The 18,037-nt window shown below is 37.3% G+C and overlaps 1 pseudogene; it reads left to right on the forward strand.

Annotated features, from left to right (window-relative positions):
• Positions 1 to 14,766: 14,766 nt before the first annotated feature.
• Positions 14,767 to 15,715, forward strand: LOC114088054 (olfactory receptor 11G2-like; annotated as a pseudogene).
• The last annotated feature ends 2,322 nt before the right edge of the window (positions 15,716 to 18,037 follow it).

Genomic DNA, 18,037 nt, shown 5'->3' on the forward strand with positions numbered 1-18,037 from the left:
ATAAACGTGTTACTTTTGTAATAGTAAAAATAAAATAAATTATCTTTCAAAAATGAAAAAACAACTTAGTATAGACTAATTAGTTTAACAATCTACTTTCTGTTGGCACAACTGTGTCCTTTACTACCAGATATCTAAACTCATTATAAAGCTATACTAATTTAGAGAATGTGCTACTGATACAATAAGTACAAAAAGCCAGATATTATCAAACAAGGAATCCAGAAACCAACTCATGTACACACATACCTTTAGTTTATGATAAAGGAACTTCTTAGTGGAGGTAAAAGAAGGTCTTTTCCATCTAAAAATATATATATATATGAAAGGTCAAATGGATTTCTATATGAAAAAGTAAAATTTAACCACAACTTCATACCACACACAGAAAGTAGAGCCAAGGCAGATTGCAGATTTTAAATGTGGAAAGTGAGATATTAAACTTTCTAGAAAATAAAGTAAAATGTTTTCATGACTTTGAAATAAGCAAAAAATAATAATTATAAATGAACTGGACTAATAAGTCAGAAGAATTAAAATTTAAAATTTCTGTTTATTAAAATAAAATTAAGGTCTGGGGTTGTGGATCAGTGGTACAGCGCTTGCCTAGCATGCATGAGGCACTGGGTTCAATTCTCAGCACCACATATAAAGAAATAAAACAAAAAAGATCCATCAACACCAAAAAAAATATTTTAAAAAAATTATAAATAAATAAAATTGAGGGGCTGGAGTTGTGGCTCAGTGGTAAAGTGCTTTCCTAGCACATGAAAGGCATTCAGTTCAATCCTCAGCAACACATAAAAATAAATAAATAAAATAAAGGTAAGAAAAATGAGAATGGAAAATCAATCCACACAGATAGGAGAAAACATCTGTAATAGATGTAACTGACAAAAGGCTTATGTCTAAAATATATTTTTATTAACACATTAATTATATATATTAGTAGCATTCTGTGTGATATTTCCACATGTGTACATGTGTTGATTATGTCCAACCACTTTTATTCCAGCCTCACCACCCACTCTCACTCCAATACCCTCCCCAGTTTCTACTAATCACTCTTCTACTTTCAGATCAATTTCAGTTACTTTCCATATATGGGAGAGTGCATGTGGTACTTGCCTTTTTCTGTCTGGCTTATTTCATTTTAGATAACCTCCTCCGGTTCAATCAATTTTGCTGCAAATGCCAGGATTTCATTCTTCTTTATAATCTAATGATATACCATTGTGTATATACACTTTGTCTTCCCAATTTAACATCAGTATTTGACAGTGTATTCTCTTGTATCTCATTGAGCTTTTTTATAATAATTGAAATTTTTTATCAGGCATTTCATTCGCTCAAATTTCTTTGGAGTCTAATGTTAAAGCATCATAATCTTTCAGAGGTGTCACATTATCTTGATGTTTTTATATCCCTTATGTTCCTACATTGAGATCTGCAGAATTTGGTAACTCAGATATCTCTACCACTTTCATGGGATGGCTTTCTTAGTCAGCAGCTTTCTCCTAAAGACGTGTCTTGGGTTGTCTGTTTGTTATGCAGTGTTGGCTTTATTTCCAACTGGGCATCATAGTGTCATCTCCCTGTAGCTTCCTTGACTGTTGTAAGTGAATTTGGGGTCAGAGACCACCGTCTCTGTAGGACACTCTAGCAGCTGAGCTGTACAAAACAGAGAGTGTAGGGTGCACAATGTTTGGCTACTCCTCCAATAGGAGTGCTGACACCTACTTGGTGATGGGTTTCCTCTGGAACTGCTGATGTTGGCTCTGTTACTTGTAAGGATTTCTGGCAATGACTGAACCAGTTGTGTTTCTGAAACACTGAGGGGTCTGAAGCACTAGGACTCTGGTCAGACAGAGGCGCATGCCCAAGCACTTCGTGAGAAGAGGTGGTGACAGGAACCAAGCACCCTCTCTATGTTGCTCACACACAGTCCTAACAGCAGTGTGTGGTCAGTCAAGGTGTGCGGCAGCCAGCAATTGGTGTGGCAGCAGCAGGACCTGTAGTGCTCCCTCTGTTGCTACTATTAGAGTGCCAACCCAGGAGCAGAACCTTGGACCCTCTAGCCTTGCATGCCTGGAGTCGGGACAACTATGGGGGCTTTTCTGAATCTTTAAGCTGCAGGTCCCACCAGGAAGCAAATGGGAGCCAAACATGACTAAGGCAGGCAAAATTCTCTCAGGGCCTTGTGTACCCAGGAACAGGGTGACTGCTGAGGGTTTTCTCTTCCTGACTCCTTCAATTGAAATGCCCACAAGAGGTATCAGGATGTAGCCAGAGCTAGGCAAACTTTCGCTGTATACCTCTTTTGGCTATGCTCCCACAGTGTTGCTCAAGGTCCCCTCAGCACATTCCTGTGGGGAGCAGTCAGGGAACCATGATATTCCTTCCCCACCCTGTTAGTAGCAGGTACCTGTGCACAGGGCAGGAGGAAGGAGCAAAGAGAACTGCTACTGCCTTCAGTCTTGGCACAAACATGAACCTGCATGAGACTGGCCACACCTCTGATCTCAGAGGGCAAGATCCCTCATCTCCTGTTTCTTTAAGGCAATGCTTCCCAACCGCTCCCATGTCCCAATACCAATCCCCTACAGTGCAGGGCCCCCAACAAGGCTGGTCAGAGTCACTCTGATGGGCTTAGTCAGGCTTGTTAGGCAGGTATCCACTGACCCAATGGAGTGGAATATCTGTTGAGACCCAGAGATAGGCATATGCAGGGCTTCAGACCCATAGAGCAGTCCAAATTCAGACAATAGGTCCTTTCTCCAGATAGCTCCTGGCTACCATACCAGGTACAGTGGGAGGGGATGTCTTCCAAGCCAGACTGCTGTGTGAATTTCAGGCCTATTATCTGTTTAGGCTGTAGGCCTATTACAGCAACAGAATTTTCCAACAGCTAACATCGCCAGTATCTGTACTTAAGGAGCTTTCTGGGACAATCTCTTTCACCCTTACCCCTGAAGAGGTGACATTCCCCCACCCCAGATTTGGAGCTGGGAAGACAGGTGCTGGAATATTTTGTTTCTCTCACTATGCCATTTTCACTTGTCTCTGTGTCTTACAAGCTCCCAGTCTCTCTCTCGCTGATCTCCAGTAGTCTCCCATGATCACTCACCTCAAAATGAGGCCATACATGTGTTGTTTTGATTCTCCTTTGTAGAGAGGAGGGGAAGGCTAGATGCCTCTATTCAGTCATCTTGAAATCTATACTTCCTGGATTTCATTTCCCAGCTTGCAAGATGTCCTGAGGTTTTCTCTGTAGATCTCTGCACACCTGCAGGTCAAGAGTGGCAGAGACCAAGGGTAGAGAAACCTGGACATCCTGGAGCAGAGAAAACAGAGCCTTCAGAATACATTTTTTAAAGTTTTAAAGTAATAGTATGTGCTCAATAAAAAGAAAAACAGGCAAGATTCTGAAAAATCATTTCTGAAAAAGAATACATCCAAACAATAAACAAATATAAGAAAATGTGCTCAAACATATTAGTTATAAAGAAAATCCAAATTAAAACTGCAATGAGATATGGCTACATATATTCTCAAATGTTTTTTGTTTTAAAAACTGAAATAATAAAGAACTGGGAAAAGATATATAATAATGGGAATTATCATGTATTACTCATGGAAGTGTACCTTGGAGTAAATATTTTTAAAATAATTTCTAGCAGGTTATCTGTTAAAGTTGAACACATGCATTCTCTAGGATCCTGCAACTTTATATATATACAACATAAATTCTTGAAAGCATATGCTTAAATATATGCATATTATTCACAGTGGCATTTTCCATAGCAATTCAAAACTGAAAATAACCCAAATGTCCCATCAGCAATAGATCTATTTTTGTGGTATAAGCATTCAAAAGAATATTAAACGGCCATGAAAATCAATGAACTATAGTTATACAAAAGTTCAAAGGTAAAGAAATATTATACAGTGATGAAAATCCATGAAGTGTCATTTTACTTTAATATATGAACATGCACAGATAAATATCAGAAATGTATGAGTGAAAGATTCCAGATACTATGCACATATATCATTTCATTTATGCATATTTCTAAAACATACAAATTTACAGAAGGATGATAGTTTTTTTCCTTTGCTTTTATTAGTGCACCTTACTTAAATGGAATAGTTGATTTCAATTTAACAAACTCATACATGAACGGAATTTAATTTTCTCCATTACACTCCCTGGTGCTCCCCATTTCTCTCTCCTGTCTTCCCCTATTCCCCTTCTTCTACCCTACTGGTCTTCCTTTCACTCATTCATTTATTTGGTGCTTTATAAACAAATGTAAAGGTGGAATTCACTGTGGTATATTTATACATGCACATAGTGTAATTTTGTCAATTTCATTCTTCTTTTATTTTTCTTACCCATCTCTCCTCTCTCCCTCTCAATCTTCTTCTACTCCAACTGATCTCCCCTATACCTTTATGATAAGGTTGGTGGTTACTTTAGGAAGAAGAAAGAAGTTGTACTTAGAAGATCCCAGTAAGGCTACGGGGATACAAGATAATGTTTTATTACTTTGACACAGGCAGTAATTAAATGGGTGTATTTTTTAATAATTCAGTGAGCTTTATTATATACACATTTTTTTAAGGTTCAAGGTTTTAAAACTTAAAAAGAAAACTTTTTTTATTGGTTGTTCAAAACATTACAAAGTTCATGACATATCATCTTTCATACATTTGATTCAAGTGGGTTATGAACTCCCATTTTTACCCCAAATACAAATTGCAGAATCACATCGGTTACACATTCACATTTTTATATAATGCCATATTAGTGACTGTTGTATTCTGCTACCTTTCCTATCCCATACTATCCCCCCTCCCCTCCCCTCCCATCTTCCCTCTCTACCTCATCTGCTGTTGTTCGATTCTCTCCTTTGTTTTCCGCCCCTTTCCCCTCACAACCTCTTATATGTAATTTTGTGTAACATTGAGGGTGTCCTTCCATTTCCATACAATTTCCCTTCTCTCTCCCTTTCCCTCCCCCCACTCGTCTCTGTTTAATGTTAATCTTTTCCTCATGCTCTTCCTCCCTGCTCTTTTCTTAGTTGCTCTCCTTATATCAAAGAAGACATTTGGCATTTGTTTTTTAGGGATTGGCTAGCTTCACTTAGCATAATCTGCTCTAATGCCACCCATTTCCCTGCAAATTCCATGATTTTGTCATTTTTTAGTACTACGTAATACTCCATTGTGTATAAATGCCACATTTTTTTTATCCATTCATCTATTGAAGGGCATCTAGGTTGGTTTCACAGTCCAGCTATTGTGAATTGTGCTGCTATGATCATTGATGTGGCAGTATCCCTATAGTACGCTCATTTAAGGTCCTCAGGGAATAGTCCGAGAAGGGCGATAGCTGGGTCAAATGGTGGTTCCATTCCCAGCTTTCCCAGGAATCTTCATACTGCTTTCCAAATTGGCCACACCAATTTGCAGTCCCACCAGCAATGTACAAGTGTACACTTTAGCCCACATCCTCGCCAGCACTTATTGTTGTTTGACTTCATAATGGCTGCAACTCTTACTGGAGTGAGATGGTATCTTAGGGTGGTTTTGATTTGCATTTCTCTGACTGCTAGAGATGGTGAGCATTTTTTCATGTACTTGTTGATTGATTGTATGTCCTCCTCTGAGAAGTGTCTGTTCAGGTCCTTGGCCCATATGTTGATTGGGTTATTTGTTATCTTATTGTTTAATTTTTTGAGTTCTTTGTATATTCTGGATATTAGGGCTCTATCTGAAGTGTGAGGGGTAAAAATTTGTTCCCAGGATGTAGGCTCCCTATTTACCACTCTTATTGTTTCTCTTGCTAAGAAAAAACTTTTTAGTTTAAGTAAGTCCCATTTGTTTATTCTTGTTATTAACTCTTGGGCTATGGGCATCCTATTAAGGAATTTGGAGCCCGACCCCACAATATGTAGATCAAAGCCAACTTTTTCTTCTATCAGGCGCAGAGTCTCTGATTTGATATCAAGCTCTTTGATCCATTTTGAGTTAACTTTTGTGCGTGGCGAGAGAAAGGGGTTCAGCTTCATTTTGTTGCATATGGATTTCCAGTTTTCCCAGAACCATTTGTTGAAGATGCTATCCTTCCTCCACTGCATGCTTTTAACCCCTTTATCAAATATAAGAAAGTTGTAATTTTGTGGATTGGTCTCTGTATCCTCTATTCTGTACCATTGGTCCACCTGCCTGTTTTGGTACCAGTACCATGCTGTTTTTGTTACTATTGCTCTGTAGTAAAGTTTGAAATCTGGTATCATTATACCTCCAGATTCATACTTCCTGCTTAGAATTGCTTTTGCTATTCTGGGTCTTTTGTTTTTCCATATGAATTTCATGATTGCTTTATCTATTTCTACAAGAAATGCCGTTGGGATTTTGATTGGCATCGCATTAAACCTGTAGAGAACTTTGGGTAATATCGCCATTTTGATGATGTTAGTTCTGCCTATCCATGAACAGGGTATATTTTTCCATCTTCTAAGATCTTCTTCTATCTCTCTCTTTAGGGTTCTGTAGTTTTCATTGTATAAATCTTTCACCTCTTTTGTTAGGTTGATTCCCAAGTATTTTATTTTTTGAGGGTATTGTGAATGGAGTGGTTTTCCTCATTTCCATTTCAGAAGATTTGTCACTGATATACAGGAATGCCTTTGATTTATGCGTGTTGATTTTATATCCTGCCACTTTGCTGAATTCATTTATTAACTCTAGCAGTTTCTTTGTAGACCCTTTTGGGTCTGTTAGATATATTATCATATCATCCACAAATAGTGATAATTTAAGTTCTTCTTTTCCTATTTTTATGCCTTTAATTTCTTTTGTCTGTCTAATTGCTCTGGCTAGTATTTCAAGAACTAAATTGAATAGAATTTTTAAAATTTCAATTTTTTTGATATGCTTTTGTATTCGATTCGCCAGGATTTTATTGAGAATTTTTGCATCTAAGTTCATTAGAGATATTGGTCTGTAGTTTTCTTTCTATGAAGTGTCTTTGTCTGGTTTCAGGATCAGGGTGATGTTGGCCTCAACCCTGTCTTGTTCCAGATTTTAGAGGGAATGCCTTCAGTTTTTCTCCATTTAGAATGATGCTAGCCTGAGGCTTAGCATATATAGCTTTTACAATGTTGAGGTAAGTTCCTGTTATCCCTAGTTTTTCTAGTGTTTTGAACATAAAGGGATGCTGTACTTTGTCGAATGCTTTTCTGCATCTATCGAGATGATCATATGGTTCTTATCTTTAAGTCTATTGATGTGGTGAATAACATTTAGTGATTTCCGTATATTGAACCAGCCTTGCATCCCAGGGATGAATCCTACTTGATCATGGTGCACAATTTTTTTGATATGCTTTTGTATTCGATTCGCCAGGATTTTATTGAGAATTTTTGCATCTAAGTTCATTAGAGATATTGGTCTGTAGTTTTCTTTCTATGAAGTGTCTTTGTCTGGTTTCAGGATCAGGGTGATGTTGGCCTCATAGAATGAATTTGGAAGAGCTCCTTCTTTTTCTATTTCTTGAAATAGCTTGAAAAGTATTGGTATTAATTCTTCTTTGAAGATTTTGTAAAACTCCACTGTATACCCATCCAGTCCAGGGCTTTTCTTGGTTGGTAGTCTTTTGATGGCTTCTTCTATTTCTTCCTTTGTTATTGGTCTGTTTAAATTGTGTGTGTCTTCCTGACTTAATCTGGGTAGATCATATGACTTAAGAAATTTATCGATATCTTCACTATCTTCTATTTTATTGGAATATAGACTTTCAAAATACTTTCTAATTATCTTCTGTATTCCTGTAGTGTCTGTTGTGATATTGCCTTTTTCATCCCGTATGTTAGTAATTTGAATTCTCTCTCTTCTTCTCTTCGTTAGCTTGGCTAAGGGTCTGTCGATCTTATTTATTTTTTCGAAGAACCAACTTTTAGTTTTATCAATTTTTTCAATGGTTTTCTTTTTGTTTCAATTTCGTTGATTTCCGTTCTGATTTTAATTATTTCTTGTCTTCTACTACATTTGCTGTTGTTTGCTCTTCCTTTTCTAGGGTTTTGAGATGAAGTGTGAGTTCATTTATTTGTTGTTTTTTTTCTTTTTTTGAGGAATGAACTCCAGGAAATGAATTTCCCTCTTAAATCTGCTTTCATTGTGTCCCATAGATTCCGGTATGTTGTGTCTGTATTGTCGTTTATCTCTAAGAATTTTTTGATTTCCTCCTTTATGTCCTCTGTAACCCATTGATCATTCAGTAACATATTGTTCATTTTCCAGGTGATGCAGGATTTTTCCTTCCTTTTTTAATCATTGATTTCCAGTTTCATTCCATTATGATCAGATAAGGTGCATGGTATTATCTCCACACCTTTATATTTACTAAGAGTTGCCCTATGGCATAGTATATGGTCTATCTTTGAGTAAGATCCATGTGCTGCTGAGAAGAACATGTATCCACTTGATGATGGTTGATATATTCTATATATGTCAGTTAAGTCTAGGTTATTGATTGTTTTATTGAGTTCTATAGTTTCTTTAGTCAGCTTTTGTCTGGAGGATCTGTCTAATGGAGAGAGCGGTGTGTTGAAGTCACCCATAATTATTGTGTTGTGGTCTATTTGAATCTTGAACTTGGGGAGAGTTTGTTTTATGTACGTTGCAGCACCATTATTTGATGCATACATATTGATAATTGTTATGTCTTGTTGGTGGATGGTTCCTTTTAACAGTATATAGTGTCCTTCTTTATCCCTTTTGATTAACTTAGGTTGGAAGTTTATTTTATTCGATATGAGTATGGCCACTCCTGCCTGCTTCCGAGGGCCATGTGAGTGGTATGATTTTTCCCAACCTTTCACCTTCAGCCTGTGTATGTCTTTTCCTATCATATGAGTCTCCTGAAGGTAACATATTGTTGGATCTGTTTTTTTTAATCCAGGTTACTAGCCTATGTCTCTTGATTGGTGAATTTAAGCCATTAACATTTAACGTTACTATTGAAATATGGTTTGTACTTCCAGTCATGTTTATTTATTTATTTATTTTAGTTTGTCTAGTTTTTCCTCTTTGGTTATTTTTCTCCCCCTTTACTGAGATACCTCCCACTGTTAGTTTTGGGTGCTATTTTTCAATTCCTCTTCTTGTAGTATTTTGCTCAAAATGCCTTGCCAAAGTGCTGATTTTCTGGCTGCGAATTCTTTCAACTTTTGTTTATCATGAAATATTTTAATTTCATTGTCAAATCTGAAGCTTAATTTTGCTGGATACAGTATTCTTGGTTGGAATCCATTATTTTTCAGTGTTTGAAATACGTTGTTCCAGGATCTTCTCGCTTTCAACGTCTGTGATGAAAAATCAGCCGTTAACCTAATTGGTTTACCCCTGAATGTATTCTGCCTCCTTTCTCTCGTAGCTTTTAATATTCTCTCCTTGTTTTGTATGTTGGATATCTTCATAATTATGTGTCTTGGAGTTGGTCTATTACGGTTTTGAATGTTTGGGGTCCTGTAGGCTTCCAGGATTTGGCAATCCATTCCATCTTTCATATCTGGGAAGTTTTCTAGGATTATTTCATTTAATAGGTTGTCCATTTCTTTGGTTTGAACCTCCATACCTTCTTCTATCCCAATGACTCTCAAGTTTGGTTTTTTTATGACATCCCATATCTCTTGGATAGATTGCTCATGAGTTTTAAGCATCCTTTCTGTGTTGACTATATTCTTTTCAAGTTGATAAACTTTGTCTTCATTATCTGATGTTCTGACTTCTACTTGATCTAGTCTATTTGTAATATTCTCGTTTGAGTTTTTAGTTTTGTTTATGGTTTCCTGCATTTCTAGGATTACTGTTTGATTTTTTAAAAAATCTCTATCTCCTGGTAGAGCTCGTTCTTTACCATTTGAATTTGTTTGTTTAATTCATTTTCAAAATATACTTTCATTGCTTGGACTTGCTGTCTCATGTCTTCTATAATATTCCGTTCCATCTGAGTTAGGTATGCCTTGAGTTCTTTCTCTGTCCATTTTTCTGATGCCTCTAGGTCCTCCTGTAGATGTAAGTTGTCCTGCATTGTTTGTAATCCTTTTTTCCCTTGTTTTTTTCATGTTGTTCACATTACTTTCCAGCTCTGTTTGACTGCTGTGTTTCTGCTTTCTCCTATAAATTTGTTTTGGTTTTGTATATCTCTGTTGTCTCTCCTTTGTGATGGGAGACTATGCCTAGAAATGTTGGGCTTTATTGTACTTTAAAGCTGATTCATTCAATTCATAAAAGGCTTCCAGATTCTGTATGCATATAGTGATTTGTTGTCTGTTCTTCGGACTTTATGTTTAGGTTAGGTGCTATGATGGTATGAGGGTTAGTATGTCTTGGCTACTTTAGAAGATTGCTCTACTGAAGGGGGATACTAACAGGTGATTGGATCAGGGTGTTGTTAGTAGCTAGGTATTTAGGAGCCCTATAGACAGCCTCGAAACTTTCACCTATTTGCATTTAGACAATTACACGTAATGGAAGACATAATGCTTGGGATGAAAGTTGGGGGGTAGGGGAAGGAAGGTGCTCTTAAAAAGAAAGAAGGAGAGAGAGATAGATAGATTAGAGGAGAATGGAAAGAACAATAAAACTTGAAACAGGAAAGAAAGAAAGAAGGAAAAGGGGAGAAAAGAACAAAAAGAGAGAAAAAAAAGAAAAAAAATTGAAGTCATGGAGATCCATTTTCTTCTCTTCCAGTAGGCGGAGCTGTGCCCTCCGAGCCGAGCTTCTGCCCTCTATGTGTCGATAGCAACCCCTGTAAGGCGGCTCCTGGGAGTCTCTCAGTCCTGTTACTCCAGAGCCGTTTCACTTCTCCGGCCCCTCCCCCACTTCCTCCTGCCAGCCAGCCAGGTCCTGTTCACCAGAGGCGGTTCCCCAAAGATCTGGTTACACTTGCAGCCCCACCGCGTGTCCTATTTCTCGAACAACTGAGCTCTCTCTCCGTCATTCATCTAAGCCCCAGTGCTGTGGTGCGGTGATCTGGGGACCAACAGTTTAATTTTTCCGGACCCCTTTGGTGGGCATGCCCCCGGAAACTGGCGGCTAAGACCTTGGGTGTCGCCGCTGGTGGTAAGGGGAGTTGGGGATCGGGAATCCCCTCTGCTTCCCTACAGACACGCCCCCAGTGAGATTCCCGAGGTTTCCTGGCTGCTTGTATCTGGAGGGGATGGGAGTCACACACCTGCTAAAGTGGATTCCGCTGGGAAGGAATTCCATCAGCCAAACTCCGGTGACGTCACCTCTCTGCTATGGCGGGCCACAGGCTCCTTGCTGGAGTGTCCGAAGGGATGGGTGGGACTGGTCTGTCTCTGGTTGGTTTCAGCTCCCGGTTCGCTACTTCATGAAGGCCTGGTTAGAGACCTCTTCCTAGAGTCCCTGCGCCGCACCTGCTGGGCCGCGGCTCGGGGGCTAGCCGCCCAGTCGCGGGGGCCGTGGGCGGGCGGTCACCAAGTCGAGTCGCGAGGGCAGCGGCTGGCGGGTCCGGACCTCTGCGCTGTGCTGCGTGGCGGAGATTCACTCATCTGGGGCAAACAGTCACCTCCAAAAATCCTACTAATTGCCAGCCGGTCTCTCTTCAGTGGAATTTCGCCAGGAGCCTCTCAGCAGGTAGAATCGAAGAGTATCAATGCGTCTCTTTGACCCCGTTACTGAGGAGGTACTGAAAGCGCTGCCTCCCCGCCCGCCGCCATGTTGAATCTCTTAAAAAGAAAACTTTAAGCCGGACCATTTTGTTTTCTGCTCAAATACTGACCCTTTCTTACACTGAAAAAAAGTCCTTACAAATGGCCTACGTTAAGCAATCTGCCTCACCCAGTGACCTTCTGCCTGGTATCTCATGGTTGTCCCCACTGCTTACCCTGCCACATCCACAACAACCTGCTGGCCTTTATACTATCATTCTATTATGCTTTCTTCTGCCAGTGGTTCCTCTGACAATTGTTATTTTGGCTTGAAACACAGCTCCTCCAGATATCCACAGGTTGTTCTTCCAGTTGGGGACATTGCTTAAATGTCACATTCCCCAGACAGCTTTCCTGTCACTGTAAAATCATGATCTCCCATTCCAACTTCCAACTTCCCTGCCACACTCCATGCTTCATTTTTCTCCTTACTATTTTCAATATACTATATAATTATCTTATTTAGGCCTTTGTTTTCTTCTCTCCTTAACAGAATATAATAACTGTGACAGTAGGAGTTGTGGGGTTGATTTCTACATATCTCCAGGATCTGAGAGACATTTGGAACTTCATACATATTTGATAAATATTTGTGGAATAAGAGGATGCAAATTAAATTTTTTGAACTGTCAATTTTTTGTGCTCTACACAATGTTCAACTCAAAAATCTCCAACAAACTATACAAATACAGATATTTGATAAGCAAAGAATGATTTCTTCTTTGAAATGGGTATAGGGAACCTAACAGAGCTTTCTATGGCAGCTAGTAGAAGCATCTCTTTTACTATTTAGTTTTTCCCCAGGAACCGTCTGTAACTTGTGAACACTAGAAATGAAATAAAGAATTTTCTTCTACATCTTCACTTTTCTTTGGGGAACAGTAAAATTTGGCATTTGATTGTAATTTCAAAAATGACCTCATTTTGAATTGAGAGAGCCCCAAATCCCAAAAGGCCACGATGCAAGCAAATAAATATACATGCTACCTTCATCTGGACTTTCACTTCATCACATGTACTCTGAAGTTAGTGAAACTGTATTTAGTGCTCACTCTTTGCAATCTGAAAGTGATTACAAATTGGATGATCCCATTTCTTGGAAGTCTCCCACTTGTCTTTTGCTCCATGGATTAATATTTTCTCTCCCCATCTCTGACCTTCTCAGCGTTCCTCCAAGGAGTGAGTGGAAACTTTATAACATGTGGGCCATACTTGCTCAATGTTTTGCAAAAATAATAGAAAATATTTTCTTCTTTTCTTTGAGAAAACAAAGTATTTCATTATAATAAAACTGGCAAAAAATTAATGCGGTTTCTGATGAGTATTTTTACTTAGTTATCATTTCCCTCTAAAATATGTTATATGTATATGCGCATATATATGTGTGTATGCATATATATATGTATATTATAAGTTATTATTTATATATATATGCACACACAGACACATATAAAAAGGCTTAGGATTTTAAGAAAGGATGCACATTAACTGATAAAATCAAATTTATTTATTTTGATGACTTTTTTTTAACTTGATGAATAAATATGGCATATTTCTTTTTCCAAAGATAACATCTTTCCCAAGCTTATATATGGCTTTTGAATTCCATTTTGTTGTTGTTTCACTACAGGACTTACTCTAAACTGTAATACTGGACAAGTATTATCTCCAGGATATTCTGACACAAGAAAGGCAAGTACCAATGATTTGAAACAAATCCTTTGCCAGTGATACTTCTCTACATAAAATTAATTAACTGAAATGACTAAGAGAAGGATCCTAAGTAAGTAGGATAAAAGAATGTCTAAAGAACAAAAAGATTATACATTGAATTATAAGTTATTGAAACAACATAGTAAGGGACAGGATTCAGCTGGCCTAATTTGCTACACTAGTTTTCATGCAGGTTCAAGGGCAATGAGAGTCTTAAATAGTAGTTCTTCCAATTTTAGTAACATCTCAATGGCTCTCAAAGAAAGAGTCAATGATCTCTGTGTAGTATGGCCTGAGAAACTCTAATATTATCTCCTATAAACAAATATGACCAGGATTTCTCTGATCAGGGTCAGAGAGTCTTACTTTGACAAGCATTTCTTCACTTACTGAGTATTATTTATAAAATACAAAGATATTTAAGTCAAATATCAGTAAAAATGTACTAAAATTTTACTATGAGTCCCATAATCATAAAACTTAACCAATCTTTCAATTACTCTTGCAGCTCACTAGACCTATGTTTAACAAGTACAGGCACATTAAACTTAGCCATATTCAATCAGACCAGCTGTTCTACCTAAGACTAATTTCCAAAAATGGTACATCATATTCATATATTCACCTGGAAGTATATAAAAATATTTAGGCAGATTGATTTAGAGGCCAAGGCATAGAACTCTTCCTAACACTGCACGGAGCTGCCTACAAGGAAAAAAAAAAAGAAAAGTTTTTGTTTTTTTTTTTAATACTAAGCATTGGTATGTATACACAAACTAGCATAAAAGACTATTTATCCTTGAGTGACAGAGGTATTTTTATTATCATTATAAAACACCATGAGTAATCACAAGTGAAAATAAATATTAATTTGTGCCCTATTAGGCAATATATTGAGACATGTTCTCTTAAAATATCTTGATTTAGTATTTTATTATATTTCACTGTTACAAATAATAAAAAAGTTATGAAGTATCCATATAGTGTTCAAATAATTCCACATATGCAGAAAAGTAGTATAATAATGCAGGTAAAACGAGTATATTCTTAGTATCTAATCTAGGGTTCTTAGTGAAGTAAATTTTGCCTCATATTTTTTCCTCCTAGCTATTATTGTGACTTTTAAAAATAACATTGTTTGTTCAGAACTGAGTCTTGCAAGTTTTCAGGTCAGTTTTGCTGCTCAAGCAACACTTTAATTGTTTATTACCTTATAAAATGAATAATAAAAAATTGGTGCTTCCAGGAAAAAAACAATATTCAACATTAAACAGCAATAACCTCTGTCATCTCAGTGACTTCTACACCAATGAATGGGTCCAACCAAGAACACACACTCTCTGTTACCCACTTCATCCTCATGGGCTTTCCCTCCAGCCCAGAAATGCAGCTCCTCTACTTTGGGCTCTTCTCCATAACCTATACTCTGACCCTGATGGGGAATGCAGCCATCGCCTGTGCTGTGAGGGGAGACTGGCGCCTTCACACCCCCATGTACATCCTCTTGGGCAATTTCTCTCTCCTGGAAATATGCTATGTCACCTCCACCAACCCCAACATGTTGGCAAACTTCCTCTCCACAAGCAAGTCCATCTCTTTTGTGAGCTGTTTTGCACAATTCTACTTCTTCTTCTCCTTTGGGTATGATGAGGGCTTCTTCCTTTGCATCATGGCCTTTGACAGGTACCTTGACATCTGCCGTCCTCTGCATTACCCACACATCATGACCAGACAGCTGTGCACTGGCCTCGTCATCTTTGGATGGTCATGTGGGTTCATCCTCTTTCTAACTCCATTTATTTTTATTTCAATCCTACTGTGGTCCAAATATCATCAACCATTTTGTGTGTGATCCTGTCCCACTGATGATGCTGTCCTGTTCTGAAGACTCCACCACCCAGTTCATTTACTCTGCCTTCAATTCTTTTTTCATGATTGGCACTTTGCTGTTTATTCTTTCTTCTTATGCTCTGGTGATTCTAGCTGTGGTGAGGATGCCCTCGGCAGCAAGCAAACGCAAGGCTTTCTTGACTTGTGCTTCTCATTTGGCAGTTGTCACCCTTTTTTATGGTTCTATTTTGATGATGTATGTTGGCCCTGAATCAGGACACATGGTAAAAATGCAAAAAATTATTACCTTATTTTATTCTGTGATAACCCCCCTATGTAATCCTCTAATATATAGCCTGAGGAACAAGGAGATGAAAGATGCTCTGAGGAAAATCTTCAGAACTGAACAGGGTGTTCATAAAATATAAATAAAAAGAGAGACAAACTGTATCTGTCAAAGGCAACTTACCTCAGCAAGACACGGGTGATATATATCTACAAAATAATCATATTTTAAGGATTGCTAGAATGAGGTTCCATTATCATCTTAAACAGCACTCACCATGAGAACCTGGATTGAAAATATTGTCCAGACTTAAAAGTCAGGATTTATTATTGTTAGCATTACATATTTTGGGGATTATTTTTGTTTTGTTGTTTTGTTTGTTTGTTTTCCATCCTAGAGATTGAACTTGGGGTCTTATACATGGTAGGTGAGTGTTATATCACTAAGCACTACACACCCAGATCCAAATGTTTAATGACTAGTAAATGTAGGTATTTTTTATTAGATCTCTTTCCTAAAAAATTTTTTTGCCTGTTTATTCTTTCAGATAAACTATTTTGGTTTATTTCCACTTCAAAAAAGTTTTCTTTGTATTTTTATTGAAATTTGATTGTTTAAGATTTATTCATGAATTTAGGAAGAAATAATATCATAAATAATGTTCACTTTTCCTAATCAAGAATATTATCTAAATTATTTTTTATTTATTTATGTGTTATTTTATGTATTTTAGTAAAGTTTTATAGTTTAAAAAATGAAAAAAGGCGGGATTTATGTAAGTTGTGCAGGAAGGAGTGGTTTATATTATACTTTGCACAAGAAATATAAATCAAATAGCTGAACAATTACCTAAAAAATACTGTAAGAGGAAGAAACTATAAATAATTTAGAAAGTCATTGAAAATGACTTTAATGTTGAGTTTAAAGTATTCATGATGTTAACACTCATTTCCATCTGTGGGTCTTAAGGAAAATTCATACAATTTCCATTATTCTCAATTATATGAAAGGAGCAATAAAAGTAACTCAATAAATTATTGTGTAATTACAAGGGTATTTTTATATTTGTAATTTTGTTTAAGTTATTGACCAAACTTTATACATTCAACTTAAATTTGTCCTGACATTAAGTTTTTTGACATCTGATGGAATTGCAAATTATTTGATACATTAAGAAGCCTTGAGACACAGACACGCTTTCGCTGTACCACAGGTTTTCTTCAGTTCATACCTCTGGCTTCAAGGTGGGAAGTGGAGCAAGTTTCACAAAACCTTCTGACTGGAAAAGAAAGGACCCCAGGCTTGGTTCACAGGTGGATTATCTGAATATGCCAATTGACAAAAGATTCACTGCACTAGTCAGAGTGATTTATTCTGACTGTCAATTGTTGCTGCTACATAACAGGAACAGGGAGAAACAGGAATGGAATGTAGAGGATGCACTGGGGCTTCTTTTGGTACTTTCATGCTTAGCAATATCATTGGACAAGAAAGTAAAACATATATAGCCTGATAAGGCAGAAGAACTAAGCTCTCAGAATCCTCAGAGATCAATGTCTGGGAGACCCCAGAGTCAAATGACTTACATAATCCAAATTGTTCTTCAAAGATGAAGAGCTACAATAGTGGTGGAGGAGAGAGATAATGAATATCTTTGATCATTAGATCAGTTTTGGAGTTGAGTTTGAGGTACCTCCAAAATATCCAAGTAAAAATATTATCTACCAGTAAGATAAAAACACTGTATAGACAGACATAGTGGCACACGCCTGTAATCCCAGCAGCTTGGGAAGCTAAGAAAGGAAGATTGCAAGTTCAAAGCCAACTTCAAGAACAGCGAGATGCTAAGCAACTCAGTGAGACCCTGTCTCTAATAAAATACAAAATTGGGCTGGGGATGTAGCTCAGTGGTTGAGTGCCCCTGAGTTTAATCCCAGGTACAAAAAACAAAACAAAAAACACCATATAGCAGTTCTCAGTTCTCTTTTGGAAATTCTAAGGATTTAACTTGTAATTTGATGTAATTTTGACAAATGAGTGGTGACCAAAATTTTCAAGAATAAAATGGGAGCATAGCATTAAAAGATTTGAGGGCCTGGAATCTAGTCTCACAGAACTTTAATGTTTAATGACCAAAGGGAGGGTGGGGTCTACAAACTATACCTATAGCAGAAATGTGGACGTTTATGTTATGTTTTTGTGTTACAATTTTTTGTGTTACAATTTTTTAAAAAGTTAGAATGTGATAAATATTTAAAATGGAATATTATTCAACATTTAACCTTAATAAAACTGGGTGGCAAAGGAGTGGAATAAGTTGCACCCCTGACATTCCTACACACACTCACATAAACCTCTTTCATTATTTTTCTCCACCTAAATCTATTACCCTCTAGCTATATAGTTTACTTAATGTCAGTGAAGTAAAGCAAATGTTAATTAAGCAAATCTGGGACTTTTATCT

The sequence above is a fragment of the Marmota flaviventris genome, chromosome 2, assembly GCF_047511675.1.
Source record: "Marmota flaviventris isolate mMarFla1 chromosome 2, mMarFla1.hap1, whole genome shotgun sequence".
Taxonomy (NCBI): domain Eukaryota; kingdom Metazoa; phylum Chordata; class Mammalia; order Rodentia; family Sciuridae; genus Marmota; species Marmota flaviventris.